General features: G+C 34.7%; 1 long non-coding RNA gene across 1 annotated transcript in view; it reads right to left on the bottom strand.

The window, feature by feature from the left end:
• Positions 1-3,288: 3,288 nt before the first annotated feature.
• Positions 3,289-15,997, bottom strand: part of LOC132694006 (uncharacterized) — a 250,128-nt gene continuing 237,419 nt past the window's right edge. The window contains exon 5 of the long non-coding RNA XR_009617110.2: positions 3,289-3,382. This is a non-coding gene — a long non-coding RNA (uncharacterized LOC132694006). The remainder of the gene's footprint in view (positions 3,383-15,997) is intronic.

Raw genomic sequence — 15,997 nt, 5'->3', positions numbered from 1 at the left:
AACCTCAATTACTTCACCAAATGAATGATAATGAATAAATACCTACTCAGAGTTATTGATGGTGGCACATATAATGCTTGAGTGAATTCAACTAATTACTTGCCTTTCAAATTTCAGTTTTCCTTACTTAGCTTTTATTTTGGTATATAACAAGGACAATCAAGTGGTAAAAAGGCGAATTAATCACATGAGAGTAATTTATTACTCATTTTACTGTTCCCTAATTATACCAGAAGGACCCTGGTAGCACTTACAGTGCCTATTTATTTATACATTGTTTTCAGAAATATTTTTGACTGTAAGAAACTGAGTCTTTTAAACTAAGATCAGGGCTTAAGCGAACCCTTAAAGGACCTTTAACCTTAAAGTGAACCTTTTAAAGGATCTTTAACAAAAGGTTTTAATTTTAATGCTAATGTTTTAGAATTACTAACTCCCTCTTATCAAACAAACCTCCAAAGCAACACTTAAATGATTGTTTTCAAAAATGAACATCTGATTTAAATGAAAATAAATGCTTGCAATGGCCAAGAAGTAAACCAGCTAGGAGTTACAGGATAAGATTGCTTCTCTACTTAATTCAACAAGTATTTCCTGAATGCCACCTGAGGGGTACTCTATGAGAAAATATACAAATAAAATACAGTCTTTGATCTTGAGGACTAAGAATTAGTGACCAGGATGATTTATTATGTACTTGGGGGGAATTATAAAGACAGACAGACATCATTTTTCATGTGTTGTGTTTTTCCTTTCCACAAACTCAAAGAATCTCCATTCCCTACTGTCAATCAACATTAAGTTCCTCAAAATTCCAAATACTAGGTAATACCAAATCTTTCTCTAGTAAATAACAGTCCTAATTTGTTACAGGCTCACTGCTGGAGGAATAAAACTGGATGCCACCAGAAAGTTAGAAAAAGAGGCTAGGCTTTGAGGTGAAGGATGGGAATGTCTCTGCTCTGTGAACTAAAATCCTTAAGAGAGAGATAATAGAGGGATCAAAAGCCCACTTCAATGCTATGCATCCTAAAGTGGTGGGATCTCTGGGTAGGATTAGCTTTATCCATGGCACAACAATCATACAGGCTCTGGAGAGAGAAGTCAGGTGAGATGGGGAGGAGAAGCAAGGGAGAAGTAGACAATGTGAGCACATTTCCCCTCCATGCTGAGACTGAGATGAATTTCCTGCCTAGCCCAAGAGTTGGAATTGAACCTGATATATCTGATTTAGGAAAAAAAAAAAAAAAAAAGATGAAAGACATGCAATAGTGCTAACATCTGGGGCTGAGAAGAAAATTCGTACAAAGACTGATAACCAAGACTGATAGTCAGCCGGTAGGCATTGGTATTGCCTATTGGTAGGCAAACAGCTGTTAGCCCCAGCCCACTGAGTTCACTTTCCGCTGTTTTAGCTACCTTGGTTCAGGTTATACTTCTCTACACTTCTCTGAAATCCCCAGACTTTTTTCAATCCAGCAACTAAAGAAATAACATTTAGTACATCAGAAGCCCCAGGACCTCACATCAACATTAAAGCAATCGTTCTTGGGCCTGTGCATGTCCATTCACAGTCTTATATTATGATATCTGCCCTGTTTGTAACTGGTCAAATCTGACAAAAGTTTGGTTACCTAGACAATTGAAAAAATAAGGCTACTATAGTCTACTATTTCATTATTTAAACATGAGCAATAGTATATTCTCATTTTGAATACTGTCTCCTTAAAATTCATTTTTCTCACCTTGTGTTTAAATTACATTGAACTTTCCTAGAGCATATACTTAAAAGAGAGTGAAATAATTAAACATTAAAAAAATTAACAATGTGGTAAAAACTAGTAGCAACAGCTGATTCACTGCATTATTTCTACTCAAGTTTTTGTTTGTTTTGTTTTGGGTTTGCTATTCTGTTTTCTAAAGTGTACCAGTATGTGTAGTGGGAGAATATTTATGGTATATTAACAAATTTATCCCTCTTATTCCTTTTTCTTCTCTTTCTTCTCCTTCTTCTCGACTTCTTCTCCTCCTCCTTCTTGTTATTGTTATTATTATTATTTATTTTATACCATGAATCCCTTCCCCTATTGAGGCTAAACCTCCAGAGTAGAATGTGTATATTTCTTACATGGTGCTCATAAAAAGAATATTTAAAATCTAGCTTTGGGTACCAAACTAGTCTTTTAAAACTTATAGCAGAGACAATAATCTTGAAAGTAAACTTCCATTTGCAAGAGCTGGGTACTTTGGAGCTCAAAAGGCCAAGTCATGATGGGAGTAGAGCATGAATATTATGCAAAGTAAAACAAATTATAAATGTAAAAACAAAAGAACCAAACCACCCAACCTAAGGGCTGCCTAGGCTGAGGCAAGAAGAGAAAAGAAGAAACGAGACCAAGGAGAGGAGTTTGAGGGGAGGGGATCAGACCTGAAAATCCTAGTAGTCAGCATCGAGAACTGTCAGGTCTCCACATGAGGAATGCCAAATAGCTCCTGTGTAATCTGAGTCTACCTCAGCAGACCATCCTAACACCATTCCAATGAGTATAGCACATCATCCCAGGCAAGAATATAACAATTTTTGTATTTATAAGTGTCATGTGCAGTCAGCTAATGAGTTAAGTAGGAATGATGTCCAGTCCTACCCTGTGGGAAACACTGATGTGCTCAACCTCTTCCATCGATGACTTAGACCTCCCATCTTCACCACTCTACCTCCCATCAAACAGACAGGACAGCTACCCAGAAAGGCATTGATGGTACAAAAGAGAACTGATGGTGTGGAAAGGAAAACCTTCAGCACCTTTTCTTGGTTTGGGGAGAAAGGACCTAGTTCAGTTACTACCTTTCTTAACTTGAATAGAGACCAATTACATGTAATTTTCTGTTTTAATATTGCATACCCAAAAATAACTGAACTTCAATATAAATATCTTTCATTGTCTAAGTTTACCTTATAAATGAATAGTTTCCTAATACTAAAGATAAAGAAGTCACCAGACACTGCATTTAGAATCGTATTCCTCAGAGATACACTTTGGCAATTTCTTTTGCCTTTAAAGTAAAGTTCTATCTTTGGTTTCCCATTAATCTCTCTTACCAAAATAACGGAGATGAAAATTATTCAGTGCTTTTTAAAATATGTTCTAACCATTGGGAAATATCCACCTCATATTTAAAATTATAGAGTAGCTCTTTAGTTTAACAAAGTAATGTGAAGGAAAAAAAAACCTTTTAGAATTTTATTTTATGAGTTATGATTGATTTATTTATTTATTTAGTGTCAGAAGGTGTATCCTCATCCTCTCTCAGCAGGCCTGGAAAAGGAACAGATGTTTCCTACCATGCGTTTCCTCTTGGTCTTCAGTTAGTTTTTGACAGGCTGAAAGTAGAGTATTTATCACTGTTGGTGTGCTTGCTTAGTAATTGCTATTTGTCAAATGCACAAAAACATCTTTTAAAGAGGTCTAACACCATTCAAACTGGGGCTATTTAATTTGACTATCATGACAACTTGTAGTCAAAATCTCAATCAAATAGGTGTACGGAATAAATTTTCACTTTCCACCACATGCATGCTCAAATTAGCTATTCATATGGATTTAAATTTTTACATTTAAGAAGTCTTATAAGAAACAATTTAAAGCAGTTTCCAAGTATATGTAATAACAGTAATAAAGCATAATTAAAAAGCAAATCATTTTAAACAAATAAAAATTTTTAAATAAAATCTGGAAGGCACACAACATTATTATTAATATTATAATTGAAATGGTCATATTTTAATGTATTCTATAATTTAATAAGAACTAATGAGCATATTTTAAAAAATTAAAAAATAACTCATAAGTATAATGCTTATCCTATAATTCTCTCAAGACAATCTGATATGTTACAATGGTCATTATTTGTCATACTTTATCAATGAAAAAAGAGAGGCAAAGAAAGGTGAAGAGATCCAGCTAGGTTCACACTAAGAAAAGCTTCTTTAATTTTATGCTGATATTCTGGCTTATTAAATTAGTGGCATCTTCTGATTTGAAATAAGTCATGTCATTTATACATATGCCACAAGCCCAGATGGACATGGGGGCAAGGCCCCCCGCAGTGCTGAGAAACCAGGCAAAGTCACATTCTTAATATACTCTTATAGCACCTGCTTCAACAGACTCTGTAATTGGAGTCCTGGCACGTATTTTACACAAGTTGTTTCTAAGTTTCTTATTATCAGAAAGACTCATGTCTCTTTTTGGCAGGAAATGTGAAGGATGGCTGATCTTGAAGGTTGAACTATACTTTTCATTCCAAATAGTGGTTTCAAAATAAAATCAAGTATCCCACTGATGGTGTTTACCTTCAACCATCAGATTCTATTCCTTGTGGTCTAAAAGGGTAGATTTTAAAATGAAGAAAGATCTCCCCTCATTTTTGATTACAAGAATTTCTTGAGGTATTGAGACTTAGCAACATTAGGTAGATCTGGTTTTCATATATTTCTAGGTGAAAACAATACATTACCTTGGGGAGTTTAAAGTCTGCATGATTGATGAAAATCCAATCTATAATCAATATTGATAATGCTGTTAATTCTGTATAACACATTCAATCTCCTTACCCCCCCCCCCCTTTACCCTCTTATCTTCCTTGATGGGAGAGACCTTGTCAATCTGGTTTTTTACCCTAGAATCTATGGGATACTTGATTTTATTTAAAAATCTATTATTTGGAATGAACATTACAGTGGACCTTCAAGATCAGCCCCCATCATATTTTCTATCAAAAAATAAAGATGAGTAATTCTAGTAAAATGAAATTTAGAAACAACAGGATCTATACAAATGCTGACACGTGCCAAGTGCTAAATATTACTTATTGAATTAAAAAAATGAGCGAATAATCCCCAAGTTTGAGAAAATATGCTTTACAACTAAATAATTCATCTGGCTTTTAGGTGATATGAACTATATAGCCTTGCCTAGACAGGTAAGTAGACACAATCATGTATCCTCATTCAAATTTTAGGCATTTTAGCACCTGGTTATTAAGAGAGCACTTATGATGGCAGAACTATCTACTGTTCACTCTTCCCTGGGCCCTGAGCAGAGATTTATTGACAGAAGTTACTGATGGAGTCTAGGAAGGTATAGTCAGAAAGAAAAAGAAAATAATTTTGGCTTGGGGTAAGAGGAGGAAAAGCAGATATATGTCCTGAATACATGGGAAAGGAAGTATTTACAGGCAGGAGTGAACAACCATACTGAGTACAGATCAAAGTGTTCATTGCCTTTGACAATATGGGAGGATTGAAGAGTGATGGGCAATGAGGAAATAAATTTGCCATATGTTTTTGAGACCCTTGTTTTTTAAGGAGGTTAGAAATTCAGGGGAGCAGAGAAATAGTATAGTTTCTGGAGGAAGATGTGGGGCCAAGAGAATTTTTTTTTAAATGGGAGATATTAGAGATTGATTGAATGTTCAAAGGAAAAATTGAAGGACAGATTGGATGCTCAGGAGAAAAAAGATATAATAATGAAAAAAGTTCTTGAGAAGGTGAGAGGCAATGGGATACATGCCACAAATCGGGGCATTAGACTCTGCTACCAGGATTGACACTTACAAGAGATGGGAACTTGAACAAGATTGATTCAGGCACAAATAAGTTTATAGATCTGCTGATGGAAATAGAAAGAAGTTCCTATTTGATAATTTCTATTTTACAACAAAAGATGAAGAATGTTATCAGTTAATATGAGAGTGGTACAAAATTTAAGGGTAAAGGCTGTTAAAGAGACATGCTTTTATACTTAACTTATAAGTTTGATCACTCCATTTAGAGTTACTAGCTATTGGTGGAGACTTCCATGACAGATTTCCTAGCAGGAGAAAAGGAGTCTCTTTTTTTAGAAAATAGGACTTCCTGTGAGATACATTTTTTAGAGACCAAGGTCTTTATTTAAGCGCTTGTTTCCCAAGTCATTTATTCATAGAATACGAGATTGTGGGGAAAAATACTTCTTCACTCTAATGACCCGCTTCCAGTTTCTCTGGTGTTTTAACACTGGATCTTACTGTCTCAGAATCCATCAGCATATGGATTAGACTTAGGAAGTCAGGCCTGAGCACTAAAGGGATCTGAGGGGGGCGGGGGGTGGTTCAAACCGATTTATGCTCTATTGTTAGCTATGATTTTTTTTAAAAGGTTGTAACTCCGTCTCAAGCATCTTAAAGAAAATCTTAAAGATTTAAAAAATCTTTAAATCTTATCTTAAAGATGAGTTTGCCTGCTTTTCATACACCATGATGTAGATAAGTTTAAACATTTTTAAATCATTTGTATTCTAGCTACAAAGAATTTAAATACTCTCCCTCAAATATCTTCCCTAAATTTGACCATTTTCTCTCTCGGCCTTAATGTTTTTTATGACCTCTGCCTATTCATGGTTAAGCTACCATACTCCAATGCAAATGCCACCTACAGTATGAAATCATCTTTGAATCCACTGGTACACATTGGCTTTTCTAAATTATTGGTTATACTTCTTTTATTGCCATTATTTCCTTCTGACCTTCCATTATAGTTTACTATGGAGACTCCTCAATAACCCTAGTAGATTATGAGTTTGCTAAAGATAAGAATATCACTTATCTTTCTATCTTCTGTCTTTGCATCCTTCACAACACAGGCAAAGTTAGTGACTGTTATATGTTAATGATTCATACCAAAAAATGCAAACGTTTTTTGAAAGAGTGAATTAACTTCCTGGTTATATGGATTTCACGGACATTCCTGACTAAATTCACCTTTTACGAGTATTACTTGTATGATATTTTACAACATCAATACAGGAAATATGAAAACACTTATTCTATTTACAGTTTACTATTTCTGAAAATTAAGTGTACTGATGTCTTCATGGCATTTGTGTGTGACTATAAAAATTGATTTCTCTCTCTGAAAAGGGGAATAAAATGATTTTAGTTATTGAATGGAACTGTTTCTAAGGAATATCAAATCCAGACCTCCTACTGACAGTCTGAATAAACAAGGAAAATACAATGCGCAAACCTACCAGCTTATAACTGGGCAGTATATCTGCATGTAATGATTACTAAAATGTTCTTTCAATATCTGAAAGCTAGAGGACACATTATCCTAAAATTAAGTATGGATTCTAATTTCCAAAGCACTCCCCATTTCCTTAAATTTTCACTATTGTATTCAGGCAGGGTGCAGACAACATGATGCCAGCCTGCATTGTGTAGAGAGAAGCAAATATATTTTTAATTTAGACATCCACTACATAAGTTCAAAATTTTGGCTTTGAAAAGCCATACTGTTTTCGGTTTTCTTGAGATGTAATTGACATAGAACATTTTATAAGTTTAAGGTGTATAACATAATGATTTGATATATACCTATATTGGGAAATGATCACCACAATAAGTTTAGTTAACATCCATCACCTCACGTAGCTACAATTTTTTTTCCTTGGTATGAAATTTTATAGATTTACTCCCTTAGCAACTTTCAAATATATAATGCAGTATTGTTAACTACAGTCACTGTGCTGTACATTACATACCTAGAACTTATTTATCTTATAAATGGAAGTTTGTACCTTTTGACCACTATCACCCAGCTCCCTCAGCCCCTTCACTCTGCCTCTGGCAACCACAAATCTGATCTCTAAGTTCCTGTGATCTCTGTTTCTAAGAGTTTTCTATGATTTCCATGGAGTGTTGTTTTAGATTCCACATATAAGTGAGATCATACAGTGTTTGTGTTTCTCGGACTTATTTCTCTTAGCGTAAAGCTATCAAGAACCATCCGTGTTGTCATCAATGGCAGGATATGCTTTTTTATGGCTGAATAGTGTTCCATTATATATAAATCATATTTTGTCCATCCACCCATCGTTGGACACTTAGGTTTATTCCACATAATGGCTACTATAAACAGCACTTCAGATGAACATAGGGTATAGATATGTCTTTGGGATAGTACTTTAATTTTCTTTGGATATATACCTAGAAGTGGAATTTCTGGACCATACAGTAGTTCTATTTTAAATGTTTTGAGGAGCCTCCATACTGTTTTCCAAAGTGGCTGCACCAGTTTGCATTCCCACCAACAGTGCACAAGGTTCCCTTTCCTCCACATTCTCACCTCACCTTTCTTGTCTTTTTGATGATAGCCATTCTAACAGATAAAAGCCATAATAAAAATAGAAAAATTCTTTTCATTAATAAAAAAATTGCATTCATGTTTTTGCCTATATCACTTGTTATAGCATCAGTTTTTCTGCTTCTTGTCATGTTAATCATCTTTTAGTTTTGAAAACTTAGTTTTTAAGGTTGGTACAAGTAAATATGTGTCCATGCTTTTAACTTAAACACCATGACAGAAGGCATTTTCAAACATTTGGAATATAATTATAACTGTTTTACTCTCTTTGTCTGCCAATTATGACATTTGTGCATCCACTTCGGTTGATTGATTTTTCTCCTCCTTATGTGCTGCCTTTTCCTGCTTCTTCTCACACCTTATCACTTTTTCTTGGATACCAAATATTGTGAATTTTACCTTGTTGGAAGCTACATATCTTTTGCTTAAAATTTATTGAGCTTTGTTCTGGGATAAAGTTGGAAACATTTATTTTTAGTTTTGCTTTCCAGATAATGTTAGACAGGCCTAGAGTTTTGGACTAAATATTCCCACTGCTCAGGAAAGACCTTTGTGAATACTCTGTAATTTCCTATGAATTATGAGATTTCCCAGTCTGGCTGATGATACAAGGATTTATTTTCCATCCAATGTGAGCATCAGATAATGTTCCCTCTTAGCCTTTCAGATGAATCACTCCCAGACCTGCTAGTTTCCGACTCAAGAGAGCCTATCACTACCCTGAGGTCCCCTTGAAGGCATCCCCTGATCTTCAGCCTTCTTTGTGAGCAGCTCTCTTCTTTCTGGTAGCCTTCCCTGTGAATGCTAGCCACCTACTCTTCTCAGACTTTCAGTTCTGTTTCCTCAACTCAGGGTCTCTTGTATCCAACTGAATTCCCTCTCCCTGCACCAGCCAGGGATGTCTTTAAAGGTAGCAAGCTGGAGTCGTCAGAGGGCTCATCTCATTCGCTTCCCATCTTTGCAGGAATCACCATCTTTAATAAAGAATGTGCAATATCTTGAAAGCAGTTTTTTAATCAGTTATTTCATCTGGATATTAAGTATTCGTCTTTCTCTGATGGACTTATTTCACTTAGCATAGTATTGTGTAGCTCCATCCATGTCATTGCAAATGCTAAGATTTCATTCCTTTTTATGGCTGAGTAATATTCTGCTGTATATAGGTACCACTTCTTTATCCATTCATCAATCAACGGGCACTTGGGCTGTTTCCATAATTTGCCTATTGTAGATAATGCTGCTATAAAGATTAGGGTACATGTATCACTTTGAATTAGTATTTTTGTATTCTTTGGGTAAATACCTAGTAGCACAATTGCTGGGTCCTAGGGTAGTTCTATTTTTAACTTTTTGAGGAACTTCCATGTTCTTCCACAGTGGCTGCCCCAGTTCTAATTCCTACCAACAGTATAAGAGGGTTCCCCCTTCTCTACATCTTCACCAACACCTGTTGTTTCTGGTGTTGTTGATTTTAGACATTCTGACGAGTGTGAGGTGGTATGTATGTCATTGTACTTTTGATTTTCATTTCCCTGATGATCATTGATGTGGAGTATCTTTTCATGTGTCTGTTGCCATCTGTATGTTTTCTTTGGAAAAGTATCTTTTGATGTCTTCTGCCCATTTTTAAATTGGATTATTTGGTTTAGGTTTTTGAGTTTTATAAGTTCTTTATATATTTTGGATACTAACCCTTTCTCAGTTATTACATTTGTAAATATCTTCTCCCATTCCACAGGCTACCTTTTACTTTTGTTGATTTTTTCTTCCACTGGGCAGAAGTTTTTAATTTTGATGTGGTCCCAACAGTTTATTTTTGCTTTTGTTTCCCTTGCCTCAGGAGACATATCTTTAAGAAAAAAAGTTTAGTGTTTTTTATTTATTTTTGAGAGAGAGAGATAGACAGAATGCACGCTGGGGAGGGGCAGAGAGAGAGGGAGACACAGAGTCCAAAGCAGGCTCCAGGCTCTGGGCTATCAACACAGAGCCCGACTTGGGCCTTGAACTCACAAACCGAGAAATCATGACCTGAGCCGAAGTTGGATGCTTAAGCGACTGAATCACCCAGGTGCTCCAATCAGGAGACATCTGAAAAGAAGTTACTACAGCTTACGTCAAAAAGGATACTTAATAAGTCTTAATTTTCTTGTTCTTTGCTGTTCTGCTTCATCACTTTTGCAAGTATATTGCCAAAATACATGAGGGAAGACATTCATATGTTGTTCAGGGATATTACTTAAAAGTAATTTAATAGAAAACACTTCCAAAGCAAGAACAAGAGATTCACCAAAGGAACTAAAATACCTTTTAGTACCTTTAGCACAGGTCTTCTTTTATAATGTTATGACCTTATATTTGCACATTTTTATTTATTTATCTGTCCTCATTAAATATGTATGTCTATGCTAGATCTGGTAGATAAAAGGGCTATAGTTCAAGTGAATTTATGAAATTAATATATGATGGTATATGTGTTAGACAGATAGGGCCACCATAACAGTATATTACAGATGGAGTGTTTTAAATAACACAAATTAATTTTCTCACAATCTGCAGGCTGGAAATCTAAGATCAAGGTGCCAGAAGGAAGGTTTCTGGTGCGACCTCTCCTCTTGGCTTATGGAAAGCTGCCATGAAACATTATATGTCATTTTCTTATAATACCTCAAGTGTTTCCTGAATATTAGGTATCTCAGAGCAAAAACAAAACAAAACTTGGAATTTTAAATACATTCACAGTGCATGGGATTTAATTAGTACATGTATACCCGTGTATGTAAATAATATCTCATGACTGCCCTTAAAGGGAAGATATGGGATTAATATGCTTACTATATGAGGTATTTGATTTTTTAAATCTGTGCCTGAATTAAGATTATAAACTTCAATAATAAAACAGGTTGAGTTTGCTCTAACTCATTTGTAATATACGGCTATATGTTCTGTGAAGCTCTTACAAATTTTTCAAACATTTGATCCTTTAGCAACTAGAATTTTGTCATTAATTTTGTACTTGAGAGAAGAGCAGGACCGATTTAATCAAGACATAATTATAATACTTAAGCAATTTAATTTTATTGTTATGCTGATGAGATGTGATCATATATCTATTTTTTAAATTTGACATGAAGTCTTAATGACATGAATGTTTCTTCTTTTCTTATCTCCCTATAATTTTAGCTTCCTTTCCTCTATCTCTCCATTTCCTCTATTCCATACTATTCTCTCCCCATTTTATTTGTTGAACTTCCTTTTTATATATCCAATAATTTTTATTATATTCGAATATTATTTTTAATTTTTTTATGATTTCTTTTCCTATAACAGGATTGCTAGCATGCATCTTATAAATTGATTTGTCTGGTATTAACAAAAGTACTTTCATATGAAAATATAATATTCAAGATATCCTGCAACTGTGGTAGCCATTGGCAACAATGGCTGTATGCTATCTACTTTCTCAGCCTTATCAACTCTGGAACAGCTGTTTACCTGATTTTGATAGCTACTTTAAAAGACCATTCTCAGGAAATATCTCCTAACCATAGTAACCACAATACACAAACACAGACAGACACTCTCGTATGTTATACTCAAACATTGTTGGCAATATTAACACTGGATAGTTTGGGGTGTATTTGGGGAAAATGTCATGACTCAGTCAGGTTGTAAAGGATTAATGAAAGCTATTATGAGCAAATTAGAAAGGAAAAAAAATTATGCCGTCCCTGAATGTTACAGGAACCATTCTGGATTGCTAGCATTCTCTTCAAGCCACAGGTAGCCAGTCACCTCTTATTCTATGTGTCTGTCACTTCTTTATTTTTACCCACATAAGAAATTTTGGAATTTTATATTGAGCAATTCATTATTTCCCCATTTCATTTTTGGACTCAAAGGCTAAAAAGAAAAATTTTACTAAGAAGGCATTGTGGCCTAAATTCTTCTTTCTCTATAAAACATATAGACCTTAGTTTATGCATTTATTCATTCGACAAATATTTCTTGAGCCACACACTGCAGTAGCTACATAAGCGATACCTTCCCTTCTTTCTTGTAGTTTTCTCTACTGGGGTAAGTAGACATTAATCAACTAATCACAAACTATTGGCAAATTTCAAATGTGGCAAAAAAAAAAAGAGGTATATAGTGCTAGGAAACCTTTAAAATAAGGGACTGACCTAAAGTGAAAATTCAGTGAAGTCTAACCCATGTAAGTACCACTTGAGCCAAAATCTAAAGGATAAGTAGCAGATAAGAAGGTGAAACAGGGAGAGAAAAGCACTTTTGGTAAAGGGGCCAGTCTGGTATTATGATGCAGCCTGCCATTCCTTTTATAAAGGAAAAAAATCATTCATGTGACTAGTACAAGGTTGAGAGTGCAAGATGTGAAATCTGATTAAAGAGGGAGCTGAGGGCCAGTCTTCACTCTAGGGAAAGAAGATACAATGTAGGAGTTGCATTTTGGAAAGATGACTCTGGTTGCAAATGTAGAAATTGACTGGGTACCTGGTCGGGGGGGTCAGGGGAAGGGTTGTGGTTGGGGAAGGGGTCCTGGATCCCAGTACAGATACAAGCAAACCAGTTAGAGGTCAAGGAGAGAGTTGCTACAATGATGCTGTGATGTAGTGGGAAGAAATCTTGACTCAAGGAATATTTAGGCATTAAAATCAATAAGATGTCATGACAAATTATATATGAAGGGTGAGAGAAGGCAAGATGTCCACACTGACTCCTAGGTTTCTGGGTTTTGTTCCTAGATGGGTTGGTGGTAATTTTTTTTTTTTTTTAATGCAGAACATGAGAAAAAAACATATTTGGAGCAAGACATCCATGATTTTGACACTGGGTACATCTTCATGGAGATTTCAGTCCAAAGAAGGAAAAGAGATACCAATAGATATTAATCATAATGCGGTGAACACCATAAAGGAAAAGCGTTAAGATGTTCAGGGAGAAAAACAGGTAGAGAAAACATAATCTTTTGAATAGACATCTCAGTCTATTTTGATAGCTACTTTAGCTTCCTTTCCTCCATCTCTCCATTTCCTCTATTCCATACTATTCTCTCCCCCCTTTATTCTTTGAGTTTTGAGAATAAAAACAAGACCAAAGCTGAAAATAAAATTTAAAATGATCACTATCACATTAATTGTGTCAGTTCCTTAACTGATATAGACTTTTACTGGGTTTTTTTAATTTTTAATTTTTTCTCTTCCTTATTTTTCTATGAATATTCCATATGGTACAATATAAAATAATGTTCTAACAGTTCCTTTAACTTCAATTTCAATCAGATCATGCCCTTTTCAGTAGATAATAACAAAATACAGACATAAACAATTCTTCTTTGTTTAAATTTGTGCGTTGTATTCATTTGAGAAATTTTAAAGTTGTCACTTAATTTTAGCTTTTGGTTTTTCTCCCTCTCAATCTCTCTTTCTCTGATAGATGACAGATAGATGATAGATAGATAGATAGATAGACAAATGAATAGATAGATAGATAAACACAAAAGCATGCAGTAGATCTCCTACATATCCATTGGTTTTAGCCTGGGTCAACTTTAGAACAGGGCTCAGCATTTTTTCTTTATCTTCAGAAGAAAGGCCATTTTAAAAACATCGAACAGTTTATGAGCAAATTTTTTGTAGAAGACAGAAGAGGGAGAGGGCAGTTACAACCCAAGACTCAACTTTTCATCTCCAAAACATCTTTTTATCCTTATGTAGTCTCTCTCTCTCTCCCTGCTCTCTCCCTGCCTCCCCAGGCCTCTCCTTTCCTGCCTTCCTCCCTAAGCTCTTTTCCCCCTGTGCCCTCCAGCGTCTTCCCCTTCCCAGACAGGATCCCCACCACAAGTTTCTGCAAGGTTCTCAGGCTTAATTAACACCTTTGTGTGACTCACAAAAAAAAAAAAAACCTACAGTTATTAGGATATTAGGATTTCCACTTCTAAGAAGATGTTAGAAATCATAAATATCTATACTTTGTTACCAATTGTATACACATAATCATAAAGCTGAGCTGATTAATATGTATTTTAACTATTAATTCAAATATCTTAAGGAATCCAAAGTTAACTTCTGCTATCATAATAGCAATTAAATAATGGGATATGATGAAAAACTGTGGTATATTTTATAATTATTTTTTTCCTGAATTGCATTTGTTTGGATGATTGGTCAAGTGGAAGGGAGGATTGCCTTATTATCTCATGTTACTACCTCACAACTACTTTTCTTTATCCCCATTGTGTATACTTTGACTCAATGCCCTGAATAATCCAAAGAAGTAAGTACAGGCATATTGGGAAATCTATTTCTACTTTGATTTTAATCTTTTGATAATTTTAGTTTGGACTCTTGGATATTTCTAAACCTTTATAGAGAGTTGCTCTGCCCAGAATGGTTATATAGCAGAGTGCTACAACAAATAAACTGAAAGGTTGCAGGTTGTTTAAAAAATGGTCGACAAATAGAAATCCAACATGTGATATGAGAGACATTGAAGATCCAAAACTGAAAACCAAGCCAGATTAGTAGAAAGTGGAAAGGTTTGAAAATAAAAACATTTCACTTAATTTTCAATATAACTGATTAAAACCTCTAAAAGTAATACTTTCTGAAAAATTGGTTATTAAATAATATTAGGACAAAGTTAATGTATTTTTTTGTGACAACGCTATAACTTTGAACATTCTGAGTATCTGGAATATTAAAATTGGTCTAAAATACAGTCAAATAGTTACTCATTACCTATAAGTTTACTGAGTTTTATGCTTAAACAGATTGGATAGTTACCTCAAAACAAGAAAATAAAGTCTGTCAATGTTCAACTCAGCATAATTTTATTATACTTACAGAGATGGGTTAGCACATCAATACTTCACAATCATTTCCCTCTCTAAGAAGCCATCACCACTGATTAAAATGTCTTTTAAAATACTATTGAATTTCTTCAATTTTCTTGGAATTATAATAACTATAAATTTGTGTTTATTACTTGCCAACCAAATTCCCCACAGCTCTTTCAATTGCAAATTTCTGATAATGTGAATATCATCTGAAAATTATTGAATTTCTAATAATGTGATCTGAATCTCTCTCTGCATTTCCATGAACAATAGTTTAAAATGCTATTCTTTTGTACATTACCATAATCTGATATTGTTTTATCATTAATACAATTTAACAGTTACAGTGAGAAAGCTGCTACATAATACCTCGAAGGAACGTATTTTCAAAAACTGAGATATTTAAGATAAGCAGTCTTCATGTTTGCTTTCTTTTTTTTTTCCTAATTTTTTTAACTGTATTTATTTATTTTGAGAGAGTGAGACTGCGAGTGAGATAGGGTCAGAGAAAGAGGGGAAAGAGAATCCCAAGCAGGCTCCACACTGTGTCAGCACAGAGCCTGTTTCCAGCCTTGAACTCCCGAACTGCAAGATCATGACCTGAGTCAGATGCTCAACCGACTGAGCCACTCAGGTGCCCCTATATTTGCTTTCCTGATTATAACTACCTTTGATTGCAAAGATGGTGATATTCATGAATATGCTTTGTATTTGTTTTGTTTTTTAGATAATGACGAGAATAGACTTGTAGAAATCACTTGAAGTAACATGACTATGTTCACATTGCTAACAAAGATTGGTAAATAAAAACAAGGAAGAATATCCTATCACAACGTTTTTTTTTTTCCTTTATTGAATACTTGTAATCGGAAAGGATGTTATTCTGTATAGAAATGGAGGAAGAAAGAAGGTGGACATTTCTCACTATTTTTCAACTCCTGGATTTCAGATCATAAAGG

The sequence above is a fragment of the Panthera onca genome, chromosome B4 (genome assembly GCF_046562875.1).
Source record: "Panthera onca isolate mPanOnc1 chromosome B4, mPanOnc1 haplotype 2, whole genome shotgun sequence".
NCBI classification, from domain to species: Eukaryota; Metazoa; Chordata; class Mammalia; order Carnivora; family Felidae; genus Panthera; species Panthera onca.
Note: the sequence above shows the minus strand (reverse complement) of the source record. Positions and strands in the feature narration are given on the sequence as shown.